General features: G+C 41.6%; 1 long non-coding RNA gene across 1 annotated transcript in view; it reads left to right on the top strand.

The window, feature by feature from the left end:
- The window catches only part of LOC121174883 (uncharacterized), a 29,862-nt gene extending 17,807 nt beyond the window's left edge, over positions 1-12,055 (top strand). The window contains exon 3 of the long non-coding RNA XR_005891443.1: positions 11,893-12,055. This is a non-coding gene — a long non-coding RNA (uncharacterized lncRNA). The remainder of the gene's footprint in view (positions 1-11,892) is intronic.
- Positions 12,056-14,150: the final 2,095 nt, after the last annotated feature.

The raw sequence follows: 14,150 nt of genomic DNA, 5'->3' as shown, positions 1-14,150 counted from the left end.
GGAGTTGCTGCACAATGCACAAGGCAAGATAAAAGTCAAATGAAGAATTGAAGCTGCAGGATCCACGATGTCGGATACAATGTCCAGGACATCCTGCCCGAAAATACTGGACACATAAATCTGTTATATCTTTAACAGATTATTGTGCAGTTAGCAACAGATTAGACGATCTATCTTTAGGAACGAATTAAAAGATAATTAAAGTTCGAATTACAAACTTGAATAGTTCGTTCAGGGATTAAAGATTAAAGATAAAAACTAAAAGATCAAACGTTATCTTTTAGTTCTTTAAGTGCAGATTTTTCAGGAGAATGATAGATCTCATCCAGCACAAGTTGTTACAGCCCAGATACGTACACTGCTATATAAACATGAAGGCTGCACGAGTTTTCCACCAAGTCCGGGATTGAAGAGTTATTTTGTGAGTTTTGGGACTTGAGTGTTTTGTGAGCCACCTTGATGTTACCCTAACATCAAGTGTTGGACCTGAGTGTGTAGAGTTGATCTCTTTTGTTCAGAGAGCAATCTCTGGTGTGTATTTGATTTAATTGTAAACACGGGAGAGTGATTGAGAGGGAGTGAGAGGGGTTCTCATATCTAAGAGTGGCTCTTAGGTAGAGGTTGCACGGGTAGTGGTTAGGTGAGAAGGTTGTAAACAGTGGCTGTTAGATCTTCGAACTAACACTATTTTAGTGGATTTCCTCCCTGGCTTGGTAGCCCCCAGATGTAGGTGACGTTGCATCGAACTGGGTTAACAATTCTCTTGTGTTATCTACTTGTTTAATTTGTTCATACTGTCAAACATCATCTGCATGTTCTGAAGCGTGATGTCGTGACATCCGGTACGACATCTGTCATTGGTATCAGAATTTCAGGAAGGAATAAGGAGCTTTACCTGCTGCAAATGTATTGCAGAGATGTGATAGAACATAATTTAATAAAAACAATAAAAAGTATCCTAATTCTGTCCTGTATCCCCCAAATTGAGAGGGAATACAAATTGAAGGTTTGGATGCAATGGATTGGAATCCATTTAATTTTGATCTATTCCATTCTAATTTAAGCAACCTAAACTATTGGATACAAATAAAGTAAGAGAAGTAGAGAGAGAGAGGAATTTAGAGAAGACCTGAGGAATTAATGATATTTTCACTAAATCTGTTTTGTACACCCAGGGGTTTATATACAATGATTTCCGACTGTTAATCAGTTACAACAGTAACAAAAACCCAACTAATTGAGTGATATCTGGTTTTTCTTAACTACTAATTGAATAACTACTTGACAGTTGGGGCTACAGATCATAGACTATGCTAACACAAATAGAAAATAAGTGCATTTAAATTAAAAACATACAACAGAGCTTTATGCACCTCAATGTTTTCAGGATTATCTGATTTCTTTCCAGGAAGCTCCAAAAGAAGTTCTTCTTATTTGTACATCTTGTTACATTCGTAAATCGTGCTTACATTTTGAAGACATCTTGTTACATGAGGCCTTTAAACTATATTACAGTGGGCTGGGATAGTCAAAGTATTGAGTGTGAAATTCTAATACCAATGCCAGATGTCGTACAGGATGTCACGACATCACGCTTCAGAACATGCAGATTATATTTGAGAGTATGAACAGATTAAACAGGTAAATAACACAAGAGAATTGTTAACCCAGTTCGGTGCAACGTCACCTACATCTGGGGGCTACCAAGCCAGGGAGGAAATCCACTAAAATAGTGTTAGTTCAAAGATCTAACAGCCACTGTTTACAACCTTCTCACCTAACCACTACCCGTGCAATCTCTACCTAAGAGCCACTCTTAGATATGAGAACCCCTCTCACTCCCTCTCAATCACTCTCTCGTGTTTACAAATAAATGAACAAAAGAGATCAACTCTACACAAACTATAGAGATCAACTCTACACACTCAGGTCCAACACTTGATGTTAGGATAACATCAAGGTGGCTCACAAAACACTCAAGTCCCAAAACTCACAAAATAACTCTTCAATCCCGGACTTGGTCCTCAACCCCGTGCAGCCTTCATGTTTATATAGCAGTGTGCGTATCTGGGCTGCAACAACTTGTGCTGGAGGAGATCTATCATTCTCCTGAAAAATCTGCACTTAAAGAACTAAAAGATACAGTTTGATCTTTTAGTTTTTATCTTTAATCTTTAATCCCTGAACGAACTCTTCTAGTTTGTAATTCGAACTTTAATTATCTTTTAATTCGTTCCTAAAGATAGATCGTCTAATCTGTTGCTAACTGCACAATAATCTGTTAAAGATATAACAGATTTATGTGTCCAGTATTTTCGGGCAAGATGTCCTGGACATCGTATCCGACATCGTGGATCCTGCAGCTTCAATTCTTTTATCTTGCCTTGTGCATTGTGCAGCAACTCCAGTATTTTCGGGCAGGATGTCCTGGACATTGTATCCGACATCGTGGATCCTGCAGCTTCAATTCTTCATGCCTTGTGCATTGTGCAGCCCGATCTTATTCATTGACATAATCGTTGGACATCATGTGCAGCAACTCCAGCTTTCCTTCATTGTCTAAGTGCTTATGTTTTAACAAAATCTTAGCCAATCTTTTAAAACTCAGTAGAGCTAAGCACTAACAATCTCCCCCTTTGGCAAATTTTGTCTAAAACATACTTAGACACTTCCTGAGCAGGTACGAGCAGTTATGCAAGTGGGATCAGCAACTTTCATTATCAGAGTAATCAAGCACAGCGGTATCTGTAGTGGCGACAGCAAAATTCTGCAAGTTGCAAGTCGTTTCCAGGATGTCAGGACATCTCACGTGACATCAGCTTTCTGCTCCCCCTGTCTCCATGCTCCTACTGCTGTAAAGCAGTTCACTGCAGCATCTTCTATCAGCTACTAGTCTTTTCCAGGATGTCAAGACATCTCATGTGACATCAGTCATCATCAGCAGCAGCAGTCTCCCCCTCAAAATCATATACATACAACTCCCCCTCAAAATCATGAATCATGCATACATGCATACATCGTATCCTACTTCTCAAAATCACAAATCATGCACATAGTATCCTACTAATCATGCATATAATAATACCATTACTCCCCCTTTTTAGACAGAATTTGACAAAAGTAGAATGCATGAACTTAAGGTGCAAATATTACAGACCAATAGTAAACCATTGTTCAAAGGGACATGCCCCTATAGCTAGTAAGAGTAAAAAGCAAAAATAAAGGTCTGATGGTCATGGGGTGGCTTCAGAATCATCATCATCTGATTCAGTATCCTCTGCTGCATCTTCCTCTTCCTCAGCTGCTTCTTCTTCTTCCTCAGCTGCTTCACCATCTTCCTCAGCTGCTTCACCATCATCAATGCCACTGTCTGAGAGTCTTTTGATCAGGCGTTCCAGCTCCATCTTCTTCTCTGTGGTGGCTTTGATGGTTGCTTCCAGCACCTTGCATGTGTCCTTGAGTTCAGCAATCAAAGCATCCTTGGACACAGCACCTGAAGCAGCAACTTTCCCTGATGTCGAGACAATGTCTGGGACATGTGTCCCCTCAAACAGTTTGTAATGCAGGGATAGAGGAGATTCTCTCTTCATCACAGAGTCAGTGTAGTTTAAAATATTGGGATGTTGACTCAACATAATGCCACACAATACAGTTGGGAAGGCAATGGGTAATTTGACAGCAAAAGATTCTGAATGCTTAACAGTTTGATCAAAAATATAGTTTCCAAAATTAAATTTGGACTTGGTTCCAACAGCATACAGAAATTTACCCAAACCTGTGGCAACAGTGGAAGTATGATTGGTGGGTACCCAGTTTGCAGCGCCAATCCTATGCAGGATTGCATACTTCACACTTAGCTTCCCTGCAGAAAGCTTCCCTTTCTTTGGCCAATGCTGGACCTGTTTGGCAGTGATTTCCTTGGCAATTTGATGCTCAGAGACAGTAATATCCACCACTCCATCTGTTGGTCTGCCCAGGTATTTGTTGATTACAGCAGGGGAGAATCTAACACACTTTCCTCTGACAAACACTTTCTGATACTCATCACTCTTTCTGTTTGTTATGTCAGAGGGAATGTTGACAATGAATTCCCTGACTAGGCTTTCATAACAATCTCCCAACTTGGTGACTGTTTTCAGCAGTCCAGCAGCCTTGATGAGGTCCATGATCTCCTTGCAATCCAAGGCATCTCTTCCCAGTTCTCTTTCCAAGGCAAGTCTGCGTTGATACACAAATTTCCACCTTTCAACATTGCCAATGGAGTGGAAAGAGATGTTGTCCAATGGTGCATCAGGGACATTTCCAGGCACCTTTTTCCCTGATGTCTTGGCCCTCTTGATGTCGGGAACATCTGGTTCGACATCATCATCAGAATCAGATGAGGAAATTTCTTTCCTCTTCTTGGAAGGGATTGCAACTTTGCTCCTTCTGGATGTGGTAGGAGTGATTGGAGTGCTCTTCTTCTGTGCCATAGTTTTGATTCGTCCAGACCTCTTAATGGGGGTTTTACCCTTTCGGCTTTGTAATCTTTCTGCGATGCCAGGTGCCAACTTGTTGGCAAGGGGTTCCTCATCAGATTCTACTTCTTCCAGGTCAATGAGGTCACCTGGAGCAGGTTCTGGTGCCCTTGGTGCAGGGGTCTCCTCTGTGGCTTGATCATCTTCCTCTGTTGATTCCTCTTTACTGGATGAAGAGAGGACTTCAGCATTTGGGGCGGAAGATGTTGGAACATCTTTATCAACATCAGGCACAGAAACATTTGGGGTGGAAGATGTTGGAACATCTTCATCAGCATCAGGGACAGAAGCATTTTTCAAAATGCTACTCACAATACTGCGGATCTTCTTGTCCATCTCCGTGTCTACTTCCCTAGGACTTGTTGCAAGGCTAGGGTTTTCAGAAATCTTCACACCCTGTTGTCGTTTGGGGACCAGTTTTTCAGGAACAGGGGCTGAACCAGGAATCATTTGTATGGGCTGGATATTGAATTCAGGTCGTTCCTGGTTTGATGGTGCTTTGGTGGATGATGGAGATGATGGTACAGAGGTTGAACCAGGAGCTGAAGTTTCTTTTGGTGAGGTAGCCATGGAAGTGCAGAGCCTTTGGAATGATTTCGTAAATTTCTGAGAGCTGTTGGGGAATGCTGAAAACGAGATTACCACGAAAATATAAGTTTGAATGAGGAATGTAGAGGGACGTGTGAAGCAACGGTCGAATTTGTTTTGGCTCAGTAGTGAACGTGCTATTAATGTTAAGTGAGACGTTTGAGCACGTTCAGATAGCAGTAGCTGCTATAATTCCTCTAGCAGACAAATGCCCAGCTTGCCCCTCAGTTTTTCAAACTGTTTTGCATCCAATGCCTTTGTGAAAATATCTGCTATTTGTTCCTCAGTGTCAACATGCTCCAGTGTGATAACTTTATCATCAACAAGCTCTCTAATATAGTGATGTCTAATGTCAATGTGCTTGGTTCTGCTGTGTTGAACAGGATTTTTAGAAATATTAATAGCACTCAAGTTGTCACAGTACAATGTCATGACATCTTGTTCGACATTGTACTCCTTGAGCATCTGCTTCATCCAAACTAGTTGTGAACAGCTGCTTCCTGCTGCAATATACTCTGCTTCTGCAGTAGATAGGGACACACAGTTCTGCTTCTTGCTGAACCATGAAATAAGATTGGTTCCCAAATAGAAACATCCACCAGAAGTGCTTTTTCTGTCATCTGCACTTCCAGCCCAATCAGCATCACAATACCCAACCAGCATTGAATCTGAACAATGACAGTACATAATCCCATAGTCACTGGTGCCATTTACATATTTCAGAATTCTCTTTACTTGAGTCAAGTGACTTATCTTAGGATTGGCTTGATATCTTGCACAAACACCTACTGCATAGGTGATGTCGGGTCTGCTAGCTGTTAAATATAGTAAGCTCCCAATCATGCTTCTGTACAGACTTTGATCAACACTGGTCCCAGCTTCATCTTTTGACAGCTTCAAGTGAGTAGGTGCAGGTGTTCTTTTATGGCTGGCATTTTCCATCCCAAACTTCTTGACAATGTTCTTTGCATACTTGCTTTGTGAGAGGAATATGGAGTCTTCCATCTGCTTCACTTGGAGTCCCAGAAAATAAGTCAGCTCTCCAACAAGACTCATCTCGAATTCAGATTGCATCTGTTGGACAAAATGTCGAAGCATCTCATTCGACATCCCTCCAAACACAATGTCATCAACATATATCTGTGCTATCATCAAGTTATCAGCATCTTGTTTGACAAAGAGAGTCTTGTCAATTCCTCCCTTCCTATACCCTTGCTGAGTAAGGAACTCTGTTAGCCTTTCATACCAAGCTCTTGGAGCTTGCTTCAATCCATAGAGAGCCTTCTTGAGCCTGTATACATGATCTGGATGAGTTGGATCTACAAATCCCTTTGGCTGCTCCACATAGGCTTCTTCATTCAGGTATCCATTCAGAAACGCGCTCTTCACATCCATCTGGTACAGCTTGAATTTGAGGATGCACGCTACACCAAGTAACAATCTGATGGACTCAAGTCTAGCAACTGGGGCAAAAGTTTCATCAAAGTCTACACCTTCAATCTGAGTGTAGCCTTGAGCAACAAGTCTGGCCTTGTTTCTGGTTATAACACCTTCTTCATTGGTTTTGTTCTTGAAGATCCACTTGGTGCCAATCACATTAGTTCCCTCGGGTCTAGGAACTAGCTCCTAGACTTCATTCCTTTTGAATTGCTCCAATTCTTCTTGCATAGCATTGATCCAGAACTCATCAGTCAGTGCCTCTTTCACATTCTTGGGCTCAATTTTGGAGACAAAGCATGAATTGGAGACAATCTCAATCTCCCTTGATCTTGTAGTGACCCCTCTGTTTGGATCTCCTATAATCAGCTCCTTGGGGTGCATCTTCTGGATTCTAATGGAGGGTCTCTTGTCAGGTTGGTTGATGTTTGGTTCATCTGTAGCAGAATCAGAGTTTTCTGCATTTTCTGCACTTTTAGCTGTATCTGCTACATTGTCACCCGATGTTCTGACATCTTCTTCGACATCCTTCTTTCTTGCTGGAGTTAGATCATCAACAACCACATTGATGGATTCCATCACAGTTCTGGTTCTGGAATTGAATACTCTATATGCTCTGCTGTTTGTAGAGTATCCCAAGAATATCCCTGCATCACTCTTGGGATCCATCTTTCTCCTTTGCTCTATATCTGCCAAAATGTAACATGGACTTCCAAAGATGTGGAAGTGCTTGACAGTTGGCTTCCTCCCTTTCCAGATTTCATACAGTGTGGTTGGAGTCCCTCTTCTAAGTGTGACTCTGTTGTGGATGTAGCATGCTGTGTTCATGGCTTCAGCCCAGAGATTATAGGGAAGTTCTTTGGCATGAAGCATGACCCTAGCAGCCTCTTGCAAAATCCTGTTTTTCCTTTCAACTATGCCATTTTGTTGTGGTGTAATGGCTGCAGAGAACTCATGAATGATGCCTTCAGATGTGCAGTATTCAGTAAACTTGCTGTTTTCAAACTCTCTGCCATGGTCACTCCTGATTCTCTTGATGACACAGTCTTTTTCTCTTTGAAGTCTTAGACTCAACTCCTTGAATACTTCAAAGGTGTCTGATTTTTCTCTGATAAAGTAGACCCAGGTAAATCTGGAGAAATCATCCACAACAACATAGGCATACCTCTTTCCTCCAAGGCTTTCAACTTGCATAGGCCCCATCAAGTCCATGTGAAGTAGTTCCAGCACCCTGGAAGTGGTCTGATGTTGAAGCTTCTGGTGGGACATCTTGACTTGCTTTCCAATCTGACATTCACCACAGATTCTGCCTTCTTCTATTTTCAGATTGGGAATGCCTCTAACAGCACCTTTGTCAATGATTTTCTTCATGCCTCTTAAGTGCAGATGTCCAAATCTTTGATGCCATATATTGACTTCATCTTCTTTGGAGACTAGACATGTGGAGGAGTAACTGGTTTCTTGAGGTGTCCATAGGTAACAGTTGTCCTTTGATCTGCTGCCCTTCATTAGGACTTCACTCTTCTCATTTGTCACCAAGCATTCTGACTTTGTGAAGTTTACATTGAGTCCTTCATCACACAACTGACTGATGCTGATCAAGTTCGCAGTCAGTCCCTTCACCAGCAGTACTTTGTTCAGACTAGGAAGTCCTTCATGGACTAGCTTTCCCATTCCAGTGATCTTTCCTTTAGAGCCATCTCCAAATGTCACATAGCTAGTGGAGCAAGGTTCAATGTTCACCAGGAATTCTTTAACTCTTGTCATGTGTCTGGAACAGCCGCTATCCAGGTACCAATCTTCCTTAGCTGATGCTCTAAGTGAAGTATGAACAACAAGACTAACAGTCTTGTGTTTTGGAACCCACATCATCTTCCTTCCACTGCTGCTTCTTTGAGTTCCATGATGTGGATGGCCATGTAAATGATAGCAAAAGGGCTTTATGTGACCATACTTGCCACAGTAGTGACACCTCCACTTCTTTCTTTTGCTCCTTTTCTGTTGCGTTCCATGATGTCGAGACCGATGTTGTGACATCGTGGCTCCAGTGCTGTTTTTGGCAGGAACAAATTCTGTCATGGTTGTTCTGCCAGCAGATTTATGATTAAATCCAAGTCCTCTCTGGTTTCCAATATTCTTTCCAAGCTGTAGCACCTCATCAAGTGTATCTGAGCCTTTATTCAGCATCTTTATTGATTTTGTCATGTTTTCCAGTTTAGAGTTCAGAAAACCAACTTCTCCTTTAAGCTCAGAGATCTCCTCTTCATGTGCCTCCTTCTCAGCCTCCAGATTTGCAATGACCTTCTTCAGTTGTGCTTCTTGCTGAAGAATCTTCTCACTTTTGATGCATAGTTCTCTATAGGATGTAGCAAGCTCATCAAACGTGATTTCACTGTCTGTATCACTTGAATCTTCAGCAGATTCAAATCTCCCAGTGAGTGCATTCACATCTCTGTCAGAATCACTTTCTTGTTCACTCTCTGTATCATCAGACCGACATACAGAAAGTCCTTTCCTCTGCTTCTTGAGATGAGTGGGACATTCAGCTTTGATGTGTCCATAGCCTTCACACCCATGGCATTGAACTCCTTTGCTGTGACTGGGCTTTTCATCTGACCTTTTCTGGTATTCACTACCTTTCCTGATGTCGAAAGGGATGTTCCGGACATGTGGTTTCTGCCTCCTGTCCATTCTGTTCATCACTTTGTTGAACTGTTTTCCAAGGAGCACAACTGCGTTAGTCAGACCTTCATCAGTATCCAGGTCATACTCATCTTCTTCTCCTTCATCATTGGACACGAACGCCAGATTCTTGCTCTTCTTTTCAGTCCTATCCGAGAGTCCTAGCTCAAAGGTTTGAAGGGAACCAATGAGTTCATCTACTCTCATGTTGCAAATGTCTTGGGCCTCCTCTATTGCAGTGACTTTCATGTCAAATCTCTTAGGCAAAGATCTGAGGATCTTTCTCACCAGCTTTTCATCTGTCATTCTTTCTCCCAAGGCAGTGCAAGCATTGGCAATTTCAAGAATGTTCATGTGGAAGTCATGAATACACTCTTCCTCCTTCATCTTCAGATTTTCGAATTTTGTGGCCAATAGTTGCAATCTGGACATCTTCACTTTGGAGGTTCCTTCATGAGTGGTTTTCAGGATCTCCCATGCATCCTTGGCCACTGTGCATGTGTTGATCAGTCTGAAGATATTCTTGTCAACTCCATTGAATAGAGCATTCAAAGCTTTGGAGTTTCCAAGTGCCAATTCGTCTTCTTCTTTTGTCCAGTCTTCTTCTGGCTTCAATTCATTAGTGGGCTTTCCTTCTGTGTCCAGCATCTTGGGATGTTCCCAGCCTTTGATGACAGCTTTCCAGGTTCTGCTATCCAGTGATTTGAGGAAGGCCACCATCCTTGCTTTCCAGTATTCATAGTTGGTTCCATCCAGAATTGGTGGTCTGTTCACTGGTCCTCCTTCTTTCTCCATGTTCATCAGAATTTATCTCCCTAGATCTCACTCAGTGATTTCGAGTGCCCGCTCTGATACCAATTGAAATTCTGATACCAATGCCAGATGTCGTACAGGATGTCACGACATCACGCTTCAGAACATGCAGATTATATTTGAGAGTATGAACAGATTAAACAGGTAAATAACACAAGAGAATTGTTAACCCAGTTCGGTGCAACGTCACCTACATCTGGGGGCTACCAAGCCAGGGAGGAAATCCACTAAAATAGTGTTAGTTCAAAGATCTAACAGCCACTGTTTACAACCTTCTCACCTAACCACTACCCGTGCAATCTCTACCTAAGAGCCACTCTTAGATATGAGAACCCCTCTCACTCCCTCTCAATCACTCTCTCGTGTTTACAAATAAATCAAAGACACACCAGAGATTGCTCTCTGAACAAAAGAGATCAACTCTACACACTCAGGTCCAACACTTGAAGTTAGGATAACATCAAGGTGGCTCACAAAACACTCAAGTCCCAAAACTCACAAAATAACTCTTCAATCTCGGACTTGGTACTCAACCCCGTGCAGCCTTCATGTTTATATAGCAGTGTGCGTATCTGGGCTGCAACAACTTGTGCTGGAGGAGATCTATCATTCTCCTGAAAAATCTGCACTTAAAGAACTAAAAGATACAGTTTGATCTTTTAGTTTTTATCTTTAATCTTTAATCCCTGAACGAACTCTTCTAGTTTGTAATTCGAACTTTAATTATCTTTTAATTCGTTCCTAAAGATAGATCGTCTAATCTGTTGCTAACTGCACAATAATCTGTTAAAGATATAACAGATTTATGTGTCCAGTATTTTCGGGCAAGATGTCCTGGACATCGTATCCGACATCGTGGATCCTGCAGCTTCAATTCTTTTATCTTGCCTTGTGCATTGTGCAGCAACTCCAGTATTTTCGGGCAGGATGTCCTGGACATTGTATCCGACATCGTGGATCCTGCAGCTTCAATTCTTCACTTGACACTTTATCTTGCCTTGTGCATTGTGCAGCCCGATCTTATTCCTTGACATAAGGTTGGACATCATGTGCAACAACTCCAGCTTTCCTTCATTGTCTAAGTGCTTATGTTTTAACAAAATCTTAGCCAATCTTTTAAAACTCAGTAGAGCTAAGCACTAACAGAGTGTATTTAACATGCATTGGATTTGGTGTCTACTAGATGTAGAAAATGATGTTTATAATACCCCTCCTACCCTCTCCAATCCCTGCCTCACTACATCATAATTCTGAATTCTCGTGCCATAACACAAAAATCTTCATCTTCTATCTCTTCATAATTATGGAGGTCTCAGCATACATTTGCAACAACAACTTCATCTTCTCTTCTTCTCGTGGCATAACACAAAAATCTTCTGCCTCTTTCTCATCACCTATGCTTGTCACCACTTCATCATCCTTTTGACTAGGTCCTCTTTTAAGAACATGTAGGAGGAGCTTACTACATTCCTTTGCATAAAGCTGGACTGCAGAACCTCCATCACCATCTGCCTCTTTTAAAAAATGTTTTTTTAAAGAATACTCCAATAAAATGTTATTAACTTCGTTACCATTCATTTAATTTTTGTCGTTGTGTACTTTGGACTCCTAACAATGCCATAGCTAAGGACACATCCAAAATCACGTGAGATAAATTTTAAAACTAAAATAGACTAGGTGATTATACGATTCAAGAAAATTGTTAAATTATCTAGTCAGTCCATTTTAGCTAAGGACACATCAGCACCCCCGAACCCCACAATTCCAAATTAGTTACATAAAGAACTGTTGATGTCGATATTTGTCTGTAATCGAAATTTACATTTTGCATGTTGTTTTATGTTATTGTATAAAGGATCATGGCTTCTCCACCTGCCTCCCCTCCTCCTCCTCCTCCTTCCGATGCATCGGCTTCACCGTTTGCCATGATGCGGACACGCAAAGCCTCACGTCTACGATCCTTGTCTACTGGACCACCTGGTGCTGAGAGACCAGTGGTCCATGTTGATCCTGCTACCGGCAAGGCTGACGGTCCCCACAGGAAGAAATTAAGAATATATTTGGGGATTGTGGCACATGATAAGGTGGACGTCACGTACGAGAACTGGAAGGAGGTCCCTACTGCTTAGAAAGACTTGATTTGGGAGGATATTTAGGTATTTTTCTTTTCTTATTTGATGTTGTTTAATTAATAGCCAAAAAATACATTATTGTAACAAATAAACCTTATTTGTTATTGTTAGGCAGAATTTGAAAACCCAGAGGCTTCTGACAGTAGGACGAAAAGGAAGTTCCTTCAGACTGAGATGGAGGCAGTTTAAATCAAACCTCATGAGGAAATGGGCCCTTGCAGCCGATCAGGATGGTGTGGACGACACTGTATGTGAGAAATACGACATAAGTAAGGAAAAATGGTCCCAGTTTTGCCAGACTCGTAGAGACCCTTCTTGGGAGGTAAGTACCTTGCCATTTAAGTTGTTTTTCAAAAAACATTAACTTTTTATGATTCATTCTACCAATTTGAAAGATTATTGTTTTATTTTTGCAGGATGTGCGAAAAAAGGCACAGACGATCCAAAAACAGAACATTGCCCCTACATTTTGTCTCGTGGGGGTTATGAATATTTGGAGCAGAAGCTCCTGGCTGAGAAGACCAAGAAGAAGCTGGAGGAAGCTGCGTAGTCAGGAAGCGTTGATGGCATGATCGACCCTCCATCCCCTGTACCAAGAAAATGTTGGAGATGACGACTGAGGCCGCAAAGGAAATCGCTAAGAAGATCATAAGTCATTTTCAACTAACCATTACAATTATATTTCAATAATTTTTGAATGTCATGTACAACTATGTGTTTTCTGTGCAGGATTCCTTTGAGGATCAGGTGACACAGGGATCCTTCGTCCCCCGTGGACATTAGAATGTTATCACCGATGCTATTGGACATCTAGAGCACCTTGGACGTGTCTGTGTTGCTGGAGCCGGTGTCACCATCAAGCAATACTTCGGATCAGCTCCATGGACGTCCCGCAGCTCTTCCTCGCTGCCTCTTGAAGAATTGCAGCAGCTGACCCAACAAATCAAGGACCAACTAGAGGAGTCGATCACAGAAAAAGTGACTCGACAGCTCATGGCATTGTTTAGCCAGATGCAGTCCCAGTTTCAGTCCTAGATGCAATCTCAGGGACCTGCATTGCCTCCGGAGCCTCTGGTTGGTCCCTCAGGTCCTCGAGTAAGCACAAAGGAGAGTTGCGTTGATCCCTGTTAGTTGGTGAAAATGACTAACTTTTGTGTATAAAACTTGTATAAATTGTATCAAACTCTCCCAATTTATGGTTATTTTGTAATGTTATAAGTATTTTCAATTAAGTATAGGTAATAAATACTTAGTATTTTCATTTTGTGTGTTTAATAATCATTTTCTCTTAATTTCAGGTTAATTAGGCAAGCTTTGGAAAATGTTGTTTTCACCTTCTCGCTAAGCCAATCTGCTGGCTTAGCGAGCATCCGCTAAGCGCAACACTCTTGGGCTAAGCGCGAGGAAGAATCCAGAAGAAGATGAGTTGTACAGGTTCGCTAAGTGCACCGCTTCATCTCTCTAAGCGCACCACTTCAGTTCATCTGCTAAGCGAGAAAGGCGCACTAAGCCAGAAATCACTAACAGTTTTTGCATGCCTAGGGTTTCTAGAGAGAGAAAGGTCCAAGTTTTGAGAGATTTTGCTATGTGAAGATCTGTAGAGACCAGAGCTTGAAGCAAGAGTCGGTTTGAGAGCTTAAGATGAGTTTGTGAGTGATTATGAGATCCTTGAGGTGAAGCAGTCATCCTCACCACTTGTATTTTTGCGATCTTTCATCTTGTTCTTCTCTTTGTTGTTAAGAAGGCTTCCTAGTATGGAAAGCTAAATCCTCTGTTGGATCATCCCTGTAGGTACCTGATGTAAGTATATTTCTATCTATTTAATGATGTTTTGTGTGTTCTTTGTGCTATCTGCTTTTCATTCCAGTATGTCTTTACCTTGATCATGTAGATGCATGCTTTGTTAGGGTCATTCAACAGTGGAAACTGGTATGACTCTAAAGTCCTTGATAGTGCAGGGCTGAGTTGTCGTTCTTTCATG

The sequence above is a fragment of the Glycine max genome, chromosome 5, assembly GCF_000004515.6.
Source record: "Glycine max cultivar Williams 82 chromosome 5, Glycine_max_v4.0, whole genome shotgun sequence".
NCBI classification, from domain to species: domain Eukaryota; kingdom Viridiplantae; phylum Streptophyta; class Magnoliopsida; order Fabales; family Fabaceae; genus Glycine; species Glycine max.
Note: the sequence above shows the minus strand (reverse complement) of the source record. Positions and strands in the feature narration are given on the sequence as shown.